We start from the raw sequence: 12,495 nt of genomic DNA, 5'->3' as shown, positions 1-12,495 counted from the left end.
AGAGGTTCGACAATCGCTTAACAATAAAACAGAACTTAACAACAAAACAATAACACTCAGAAGTTGTTCACCCAGTTCAGTGAAAACTTTCACCTACGTCTGGAGGGTTTGCACCCAAAGAAAGGAAATCCACTATCTCAAGATTCAGGAATTACAGACACTCATGAACGACTCAGTTCATAGTTCACTTCCTAATCTACCCAGTGTATTTCTACTTAGAATCCCAACCTAAGTATGAGAGCCCCTCTCACTTTCTCTCAATCACTGCCACAGTGATTGGTGAACACAATGAACAAGTAAAGTTTGAACGCAATCAAACAACACAGAACCTCTCTTTGCTTTATAGAATCAGTGAGCAAAGACAGATTCACAACTAACACAGGACGAAGCACAATAACAAATCCTAAAACTCTTAATCTCTCTTTCAGCTTCGGTTCTTTTCACGTTTTAGGTCTTCATCCTTTTATAGACTTCAGCAGCGGTAGCATGGGCTTTAGGGTTAGCACGGGCTGAAGAAACAGATTCCAATAACAGCAATTTGAAAACGCAATCTTGATAGATTCGGTTTCTTATTGCACAAGTAAAGATAGAAATCAATCTTTTAACAAAGATTGGTTCAACAAATAACAACCCAACAACTAAAACCCTTTTGGAATAGTTACTTGCTCCTCAAGTAACTCAAAAACATATCTTCAGCAAATCTTCAGAAGGCCCATAACAGAAACACAAGCTGAGGACTGATGTCCTAGCTTCACGAGGTCAGATGCCACGGCATCTGCTTCGACAATCAGTTGTTTTGACAAAATGCAAGGCAACATGTTCCAACAATCTCCCCCTTTGTCAAATTTTGTCTAAAACAACTCACAATCAGAGAGGATAAAAACTAGAGAAAAAAACTCTCCCCCTTAGTCAGAACTCCCCCTCAAACAAACGCATCTACACAACCCACTATCATACTTCAGAAGGCATAGTCGGAACAAAACACTTTAGCAGCACAAACACACAACCAGAGGTACAATCAGCCTTAGCACATGATAACATCAAAATGGATCAGTTTGAACATCATCGTATCAGAAATACTACCATCAGAAGTACTGCTCATCAGAGGCAACATTTCAGAAACAAACATAGCCATCGTCTTGAACTTGTCTTCAGACCAGAGCTAACACTATCAGAACACACATAGCACAGTAGAAACAGAAGCAACTTCTCACAACTTCTGAGAACATGAACATCTGAACCAAAACAAACTTCTGATCTGCGAACATCTGAACAAAAACAACTTCTGATCTGCGAACATCTGAACAAAACAAACTTCTGAACAAAAACAAACTTCTGATCTAAAACATCTTCTGATCTAAAACATCTTCTGAACTAAAACATCTTCTGAACTAAAACATCTTCTGATCTGCGAACATCTGAACAGAACAAACTTCTGAACAAAAACAAACTTCTGATCTAAAACATCTTCTGAACTAAAACATCTTCTGAACTGAAACATCTGAACAGAACCAACTTCTGAACCTCAAACTTCTGAACATAAACAACTTCTGAACCACAAAACTGCTCAAAAACAAATTTCTTCTGATCTGAAACTTAAAACTACTCCCCCTTTTTAGCACAAATTTGCAAAGGGTGCATCCAAAACAAAAGACAAGATCAAAATCAAAGCAAACTATGCTTCAGAACCGGACTTTTCCTTGGAACCTTCGGCACTTCTCTCTGTACTTGCTTCAGATCCTTCCTCCTCGTCGCTTTGTTCAACATCTTGACGTTCTTCTTCTTGTAACTTGAATAGCAACGCATCAACTTTGAGCTTCCTGGCAGTACTCACCCGGATTGTTTCTTGTAAAGCCTTGGAGACTTCCAGTAATTCAGCAATTATGGCCTTAGTGTCAGATGCAGTCACAGTAGGCGCAGATGTTTTGCTAGTTGGTAAAGCAATGTCGAGAACATGTGGGTACATAAACAAACGTTGATCCAAAGTGATTGGAACACCACAAGACATAGCCACATCATCAGCTCTGAGAATCTGAGGATGTTGCTTCAGAATGATCTCAGTAAGAAGTTATGGAAACGAAACAGGCAGCTTCACAGCACAAGTATCAGCATGCTTCAATGTCTGCTCAAACACAAAAGTTCCAAAATCAAAATCAATAGACTTGCCTATCCGATAGATTAATTTGGCAAGCGTTGCAGAAACTCTAGAAGTATGCTGAGTAGGAACCCAATTCACAGCACCAATCCTGTTAAGAATAGCATACTTCACACTCAGATTTCCAGTAGAGAGCAGCTTCTTGCTAGGCCACTTCTTCACATAACCAGCGCTAAGTTCCTTGGCCACAACATCCATGGACACTTCTTCATCAACAAAGGCAATAGCACTTCTGCCAAGTGCTTGATTGATCACAGCAGGTGAGAACACAACACATTCAGCTCTCACATAGACTTTCCTGAATTCTGCACTATCAGGACGTCCCACATCAATAGAGAGATTTACCAAGAACTCTCTCACAAGCCTCTCATAGCACCTACCAACATTCTGAATAGTCTTCATCAGACCTGCTTTCTCAATAAGTGCAATAACATCTCTACATTCAAGAACATCAGAGCCAACTTCCCTTTCCTTGGCCATTATCCTCTTGCAAACAAACTTCCACTTCTGAACATTCTCTTCTAAGTGAAAAGACACGCTATCAATAGGAACGGCAGGAACATTCTGAGGAATACGCTTACCAGAAAACTTCTTTTTCTCAGAAGATCGAATGTTCTGAACACCGACTTCAACATCTGATTCAGAGTCTTCAACGTCAACTGGAGTCTTCCTCTTCTTCTTCTCAGTGGGAGTCTTGTCTTCCTTTTGCTTTCCCTTACTCTTCACACTAGCCTGTCGGGACTTGTAGGTTATAGGTGAAGACTTGGATTTCTTTGATGGAGTAGGAGTGACTTCAGGAGAAGAAACCCTTCTTTTCTTCTTCATCCTCGCAGCAACACTATCAGTAAAGGACTCAGTCAGAGGAACATCATCAGAAGCATCATCAGAGATGTTCTGAACAGAGGCTGGAGCCTGGTTTGGCTCTTCAGAATTGGTACCCTCAGAGTTACCATTCTTTGGATCAGCATCCTTTGAAGAGGATGACACAGAGATGTCTGGCTGGGCAGCATTGCCTGAATCTTCATGAGAAGTGGAATCCTTTCCAGAATTTTCTTGAGCAGAACTTTCCTTAGACCTGGATGTCTCAACATTAGGTACAACATCAGGCACAGTAGAATCTTCATCATTGATCTCCTCTTTGTAAGGAACAATTGGGGCTTTGCTGTTCTTGACCTGTGATTCGTAGACCTTACACGTTGGGTTTTTTGATCGCATCTTCTTGAAGACTTTCTTGGACACAGAAGATGGTTGAGAAGTATCACTCTTCAAACCCATACACTTGACTCCTTTTGCAGTTCTCTCAATCTTAGCCTTGACAGATTCCTTCCTTCCTGAGCTTTGAGACATGATGAATCGAGAGTAAATACAAACAGAGTACAGAACAATGAGCACAACTTTCAGATGAACGATGATAAGTCTTGAAAAAGATAGATGCACAAGCGGTTGAGAGAACACAATTTGACCGTTGAAGGTAGTTATAGGATAAGCGAACCATGAAGTAACCTTCTCTCTGCTGATGTCACAACGGCAGTTAATGATGAACAAAAATAAACTAGCCGTTGACACATATGGACACGCTAATTGCTATGCATCAAAAAGGCAAATCCCTAGATTTCCTCTTAATTTTTCAAATGTAAGTGCATCAAGGGGTTTTGTGAAAATATCAGCCAATTGCTTGTCAGTTGTAACATGTTCCAAGTTGACAATTTTATCCTCCACCAAGTCTCTAATGAAATGATGTCTAATGTCAATATGCTTGGTCCTGCTATGCTGTATGGGATTCTTGGAAATATTGATTGCACTGAGATTGTCGCAGTACAATGTCATGACATCCTGCTCAACATCATACTCTTTCAACATTTGCTTCATCCACATGAGTTGAGTACAACTACTTCCGGCTGCAATATATTCTTCTTCAGCTGTAGACAATGAGACACAATTCTGCTTCTTGCTAAACCATGAAATCAGATTATTCCCTAGAAAGAAACATCCACCAGATGTGCTTTTTCTATCATCTGCACTGCCTGCCCAATCGGCATCACAGAAACCAACTAACGAAGAATTTGTATCATGAGTATAGAGAATACCATATTCACACGTGCCATTGATGTACTTGATAATTCTCTTGACTTGTAGCAGATGACTAGCCTTAGGAGCTGCTTGATATCTTGCACATACACCTACTGCAAAGGTGATATCTGGTCTGCTGGCAGTGAGATACAACAAGCTTCCAATCATGCTTCTATAGAGACTTTGATCAACATCTTCTCCTTGCTCATCTTTGGACATCTTGATGTGTGTAGCAGCAGGGGTTCTCTTGTGACCAGCCTTTTCAAGACCAAATTTCTTGACTAGGCCTTTAGCATACTTACTCTGAGATATGAACATGGAATCCTCCATTTGCTTGACTTGTAGTCCTAGAAAATAATTCAGTTCACCAACTAAGCTCATCTCAAATTCAGATTTCATTTGTTGAACGAAATGTGCCACCATTGAGTTAGACATTCCTCCAAAAACAATGTCATCCACATAAATCTGTGCTATCATGAGCTTTCCTTTGTCATTCTTTACAAACAGAGTTTTATCAATTCCTCCCTTGCAGTAACCATTGCTTACGAGAAACTCAGTTAATCTTTCATACCAAGCCCTAGGTGCTTGCTTCAAACCATACAAGGCCTTCCTCAACTTGTACACATGATCTGGATGATGTGGATCTGTAAATCCTTTAGGCTGTTCAACATAAACTTCTTCATTCAAATAGCCATTCAGAAAAGCACTCTTCACATCCATCTGATAAAGTCTGAACTTCAAGAGACAAGCAACACCTAACAAGAGTCTTATAGATTCCAGTCTAGCTACTGGAGCAAAGGTCTCATCAAAATCAACTCCTTCTATCTGAGTATATCCTTGAGCAACAAGCCTTGCTTTATTCCTTGTGACTGTTCCAGCTTCATCTGATTTGTTCTTGAAGATCCACTTGGTGCCAATGATGTTTACTTCTTCAGGTCTGGGCACTAACTCCCACACTTCATTTCTTCTGAACTGCTCTAGCTCTTCTTGCATAGCATTTATCCAGTATTCATCAGTGAGAGCTTCATTAACATTCTTGGGTTCTATTTTAGAGATGAAACAACTGTGAGCAATAATACTTCTGGATCTGGTAGTCACCCCTTCTTGAAGATTACCAATAATGTTTTCTTGAGGATGATTCTTCTGAACCCTGATTGATGGAGCTTTGTTTGATGTGATATCTTTGTCTTCCTTTTCATCAGCACTTGTTTCTGACTCATTGTCTAGGGCGGTTGCTGGAGCATTGGCTGGAACATCAGTACCATCATCATCTTCATTCAGAACTGCTTCTTCCATCTTGCTTGGTTCATCATCCACAGTCACATTCACAGATTCCATCATGGTCCTCGTGCGAGAGTTAAAAACTCTATAAGCTTTGCTGTTCATAGAATACCCCATGAAAATTCCTTCATCACTTCTAGGATCAAGCTTCCTCTTAGGATCACGATCTGCAAGAATATAACATTTACTTCCAAAGATGTGAAAGTATTTTACAGATGGCTTTCTACCTTTCCATAGCTCATATTGTGTAGAGGCTGTCCCTGCCCTGATGGTGACTCTATTATGTATGTAACAAGCAGTACTCATAGCTTCAGCCCAGAACTGGTGTGGAATCTTCTTAGCATGTAACATTACTCTGGCTGATTCCTGGAGAGTTCTATTTTTCCGTTCAACAATTCCATTCTGCTGTGGAGTGATGGGGGCAGAAAATTCATGGCTAATACCTTCTGTTCCACAGAACTCCAAGAATTTTGAATTCTCAAACTCCCTTCCATGATCACTTCTGATTCTTACAATCACACAGTCCTTCTCATTCTGAAGTCTCAAACATAGGTTCTTGAATATTTCAAATGTCTCTGATTTTTCTCTCATAAATTCAACCCATGTATACCTTGAAAAGTCATCTACACAGACAAACACATACCTCTTTCCTCCCAAGCTTTCAACTTGCATGGGACCCATGAGATCCATGTGAAGCAATTCCAGAACCTTCGTTGTGGTCTGATGCTGGATCATCTTGTGAGACACCTTGGTTTGCTTACCAATCTGACATTCTCCACATAGCTTCCCTTCTCCCAAACTCAGATTGGGCAATCCCCTTATTGCTTCATCAGCTATAACTTTTTGCATGCTCCTGTAGTTGAGATGTCCTAGTCTTTGATGCCATACATTCACCTCACCTTCTTTAGTTAACATACATCTGGAAACATGAGCTTTTTCTTCTGATGTCCACATGTAACAGTTGTCTTTTGATCTGACTCCTCTCATCACAACTTTTTCATCATCAGTGGTCACAACACATTCTATCTTATTGAACTTCACATCATACCCTTGATCGCACAGTTGACTTATGCTGATTAGGTTGGCAGTTAAGCCATTTACAAGCAACACATTGTTCAAGTTAGGAGATCCTGTGCTAACAAGCTTTCCTACCCCCTTGATCTTTCCTTTAGCTCCATCTCCAAAAGTAACATAGTTAGTGGAGTGACTTCTGATATCTTGCAAGAAGCTCTTGTTTCCTGTCATGTGCTTTGAGCAGCCACTATCAAAATACCAATCTTCTTCTGATGATGCTCTGAAGGACGTGTAGGCTAGCTGACATCTGACTTCACCATTGGGCTTCCATTCCTTCTTCATCTTAACAGGCCTTTTATCGTGCATCTGAGGATAGCCATATAACCTGTAACAGTAAGGCTTTATGTGACCATTCTTACCACAGTAGTGACACTTCCAAAGTACAATTTTCTCAAGCTTGAGCTGGGATTTCCCATGTTGAGGTACATGTCGAGGCAATGGATCTGACAACTGATAATTTCTGGGCTTCTTGAATTCAGTTTGTTTTGCAGCAGACACAAACTTCTTTGATCCTTTTTGACCTTCTTTGTTCGTTGTTCTGTAGTCAAAACCAATTCCCTTCAGACTCCCTCCTTGCTTGCTAGTTTCTTTCAGAATCTCATCAAGCATGTCAGAACCACTGTTTAGCATTCTAACAGATTTATGAGTGGCTTCAAGTTTTCTTGTCAGAATTGTTACTTCCTCTTGAAGTCCCGCATTAATCAATATTAGGTTAGCTTTTTCCATAACATCAGCATTATTAAACTTACTTTGCCATTCCTCCAGATCCTCCTTTAGTTTTGTGCTGAGCTCTTTCAACCTTTCATTCTGAGACACAAGTTGCTCTATCTCACTTTGCTTTTCTCTCACAAGTTTACATGCTTCTTCCCACTTGTTGTGTAGCAGCTTGTAAGTTTCAGCCAATTCCTCATCAGAGATGTCTTCATCACTTGTCTCAGACTCACAGATAGTTCCAGGGAAAGCATTGACTTTGTTTGCAGATATCTCCTCCTCATCTTCAGTGTCTTCATCTGACCAAGTTACCATCATACCTTTCTTTTGCTTCTTCAGATAAGTGGCACATTCAGACCTGATGTGACCATATCCTTCACATTCATGACATTGAACTCCTTTGTTCTGAACAGGTCTTTCTTCTTCCTTGGTCTTCCTCTGAGAGTTTGAAAACTTGGGTTTGTTATCGAACTTCATGTCCTGGGCATTAGGTCTGGTTCTTTTGTCAATCTTCCTCAAAGCCCTGTTGAATTTTTTTGCTAGCATGGCCAGAGCCTCAGAAAAATTTTCACCCTCACAGTCTTCATCATCACCTTCATCAGTGTTAGACACAAAAGCAATACTCTTATTCTTCTTCTCAGATTTTCCACTCAGTTTCAACTCAAATGTCTGCAAGGAGCCAATAAGTTCATCAACCTTCATGTTCTCAATGTCTTGAGCCTCCTCAATTGCAGTGACTTTCATAGCAAACTTCTGAGGAAGAGATCTCAGAATTTTCCTTACAAGCTTCTCATCTGACATAGGTTCTCCCAAAGCAAATGAAGCATTAGACAAGTCACGGACACGCATGTGGAATTCTGAAATAGTCTCTTCTTCAGTCATCATCAGATTTTCAAATTGAGTAGTAAGCATCTGAAGTCTTGACATCCTTACTCGAGTAGTTCCTTCATGTGCAGTTTTCAGAATTTCCCAAGCATCCTTTGCCACAGTACATGTATTGATCAGCCTAAACATATTCTTGTCAACTCCATTAAAAATAGCATTTAGAGCCTTTGAATTTCCAAGTGCAGCTTCATCTTCAACACTGGTCCATTCTTCTTCAGGTTTTTCCACAACAGTAGTAGAGGTGCCTTCAACCTCAGCCTTAGTGGGGTGCTTCCAACCCTTGACAATAGCTTTCCAAGTCTTGTTGTCAATCGATTTGAGAAAGGCTGTCATGCGAACCTTCCAGTAGTCATAGTTAGTACCATCCAGAATGGGTGGCCTGTTGACTGATCCTCCCTCCTTGTTATCCATGAGAACTTGAATAAAACTCCCTGGAGCTCACCCAACCAGAACAGGGTGCCTGCTCTGATGCCAATTGTAATTCAGGTTCCCTCTGATACGATTGTTCTGCACGATGCTAAGACAAGAGGTTCGAAAATCGCTTAACAATAAAACAGAACTTAACAACAAAACAATAACACTCAGAAGTTGTTCACCCAGTTCAGTGAAAACTTTCACCTACGTCTGGAGGGTTTGCACCCAAAGAAAGGAAATCCACTATCTCAAGATTCAGGAATTACAGACACTCATGAACGACTCAGTTCATAGTTCACTTCCTAATCTACCCAGTGTATTTCTACTTAGAATCCCAACCTAAGTATGAGAGCCCCTCTCACTTTCTCTCAATCACTGCCACAGTGATTGGTGAACACAATGAACAAGTAAAGTTTGAACGCAATCAAACAACACAGAACCTCTCTTTGCTTTATAGAATCAGTGAGCAAAGACAGATTCACAACTAACACAGGACGAAGCACAATAACAAATCCTAAAACTCTTAATCTCTCTTTCAGCTTCGGTTCTTTTCACGTTTTAGGTCTTCATCCTTTTATAGACTTCAGCAGCGGTAGCATGGGCTTTAGGGTTAGCACGGGCTGAAGAAACAGATTCCAATAACAGCAATTTGAAAACGCAATCTTGATAGATTCGGTTTCTTATTGCACAAGTAAAGATAGAAATCAATCTTTTAACAAAGATTGGTTCAACAAATAACAACCCAACAACTAAAACCCTTTTGGAATAGTTACTTGCTCCTCAAGTAACTCAAAAACATATCTTCAGCAAATCTTCAGAAGGCCCATAACAGAAACACAAGCTGAGGACTGATGTCCTAGCTTCACGAGGTCAGATGCCACGGCATCTGCTTCGACAATCAGTTGTTTTGACAAAATGCAAGGCAACATGTTCCAACAATGTTGATACTCTTTTGCTCGAGGAGCAGTTTTGTTGTTGGGCTATCTAAAAGATAAGCCGGGAAACGGGTAGTTCCGAGTATGTTGATACTCTTTGCTCGCTGAGCAGTTTTGACCATCGGATGGAGATGAGTCGGATGATTTGAGAAATCATCATGAGATAATGTTTATACCTTCGGGTACAGTTTATACCTTCGGGTACAGTTTATGCCTTCGGGTACAGTTTATGCCTTCGGGTACAGTTTATACCTTCGGGTACAGTTTATGCCTTCGGGTACAGTTTATACCTTCGGGTACAGTTTATGCCTTCGGGTACAGTTTATGCCTTCGGGTACAGTTTATACCTTCGGGTAATTCGAGCATCGACGGGGGATATGATCGACCGTAAGGTTAGGATCGACCTGTTGATTGTCAGGCATAGCGGAGGGAAAAGTCGACCCGCAGGGTTAGGACTGATCCGGCTATGTCAAGGTTGTAAGTGACACCCGAGGGTTATGGTCGACACAATGCCAGTGTTAGGACCGACTCGATCGTGCCCAGCCTACTTCTTCCGGAACCGTTGAAATTGACGTTGCATTGACACACTATGCACTTAACTATATTCGTTGATATATTGCTTATCGAGTTTTCGAGATATAACTTATTGAACTGTTGAGATATTGAATATTGAATTGTTATTAGAAATCTGATAACATGTTATGTATATACCTTAGGGTAGACGATACAGAACTTATATGTCTATATACAACCTATATATATATACCCCTTTATTCATCACATGTTGCTTGTATTATCTATTATATTCCGTGAGTTGACCCTAGCGCCTTGGATTTGTGTGTATGGTTGTGTTTGGGCGGTCGGCCTGCTGCCAGACGTCCAACAGCTGATTCAAGATGGTTCGTCGTTCGGGGAGGATCCTGAGCACAATGACTACTACTGAGCCTTCGACGTGGACCCGGACTTCATGCATGATCGGATGAGGGTCGATTTTAGGAGTGTATTATATGGGGGGATTGTTTTCACAGCTCTGATTGTCATTTCCCGTTGGGGCTGACTTATCTTCTTGAAAACTGTATTCACAAAACTCATGGCTCTGACCATGGGATATACTTATTCGCCTGCGGGCACTATCTCCAATTACTTTATGTTTATTATCTTTGGGTTGAGTCTTCATTATGTTAAGTCTTCTATTTGAAAAGAAAACCAAAAAAAAATATTTACGCATTTTCCGCACTATTGATTTAAAGTCACTAAAGTGGCACCACCGAAATCGGGGTGTTACATTGTGGTATCAGAGCTTGTCGAGTCTTTCGGGAGTCTTTGGGGAATGGTTCTTCTGTGCTAGGTTGTGTGACTCTGCAAAGAGTGAAAATTGATTGTCTGCAAGCGATTTTTTCGCTTAGAATTGATTGAAGTTATTGCTTAATCATATTGTATAGCATGTTAGATGCTATCTTATGATGAGTACTAACTGTTTGATTGACTTAACAGAACCTAGATGTTATCCTAGGAATGTATTGGTTATCCCACTATCATTGTCTTTTGGACGACAACCGAATAAGGGATTTAGTGGTGTTAGCATTTACGATTGTAGTTAAATCTCGGAAAGTTGAAGATGATATGTCTGTTGAGACGCCGTCGGTCAACATTGGGACTAGAAGAGTGAAACAATCGAAGGGGAAGCAGAGTGCTTTAGTAAAAGTTATTTGGAACAAAGACACGGACGGTGCTATATGGGAATTAGAGGATAAGATCAAGGGATAATATCCGGAGCTTTTACTGAACCCTAAGTTTCGAGGACGAAACTTTCTTTTTGGAGGGTAGTAATGTAAGACCCAAGTTTTTAAGGTTAGAATAAGTGGAAGAGATTTCCATTTACGATTTGGCTTGACGTATCGTGAAGGAAAACCTGAACAAGAGTTTATCGGATGAAATAAATTCATGAAGGAGAAAGTTCAGGAAAAGTCAAAGGATTGTATCGAAGTCGATTTAAGTTATAGCACGACTAATATTCGCTTTAAAACCTAGGACAAGAACCTTAGGAAATCAAACTATGTTCCACCCTTGGAACACTGTAGGAATTTCTTCCAAAAATCTTCAGAGAAATGTTAGAACTTCTCTTTTTCCATATATCACAATCGTTTCGAGGCGAAACTCTAGAATCTACGAACGTCCGATTCCAATCATCGGAAGTTTGCCGAAACTGAAACCCTGGTATTTCAAAACCCTAGAATCAACCGACGATGAAGATTTTTTCTATTCGGAGCTTCAAATGAAGATTCCACACGCGTACACCCATTTCTCTTGATGTTTTCAATCTTTCTTCAGAAGGAAGTTTTCTATTCCAACATACGATGCAAAAAGTAACTTATCGGGTAAAATAGTTTTTACACCGACTTTGCATTAGTCACTTAAAATACAAGGTGACCTCTGTTGAGTTTTGGTATTATGTCGCCAAAACCTATCTTAGAATTCATGGAGAATGAAGCCGGAAAAATCGGAATCGCGAAACTTTCGTTTTCCCGCGTTTTGCCAACCTCTATATATAGCATTAAAAACAAGCCTCGAAAACCAAAAATCATACCGATATTTCTTTGAAGAATTGGAAGATTCAGCGGGGAGAATATCGTGTCTAAAATACGTTGGAATCAGTAGGAAGAATCGGAAATCGCTCTCATATTTTTATCTTAACTCTATGAGCAAAATCCTCCGATATCTAAATAAATCTGTACCGGTTTACAAAATATCTTCTCAAAATATCTGCTCATACTTATCCAATCTTGATAAATATCTATTCATACCTATCCAATCTTGATAAATATCTATTCATACTTATCCGATCCTTGCTAAATATCTTCCATTTCATTCCCTATATATATATGTTGAAGCTTGAGACAAAACCTCACAAACACACACACAACCCGCGGCTTGGAGAGAAGAGGGAGGAGGAGAGCTTTTCTTCATTTC

This window comes from Lotus japonicus, chromosome 6 (assembly GCF_012489685.1).
Source record: "Lotus japonicus ecotype B-129 chromosome 6, LjGifu_v1.2".
Taxonomy (NCBI): Eukaryota; Viridiplantae; Streptophyta; class Magnoliopsida; order Fabales; family Fabaceae; genus Lotus; species Lotus japonicus.
Note: the sequence above shows the minus strand (reverse complement) of the source record.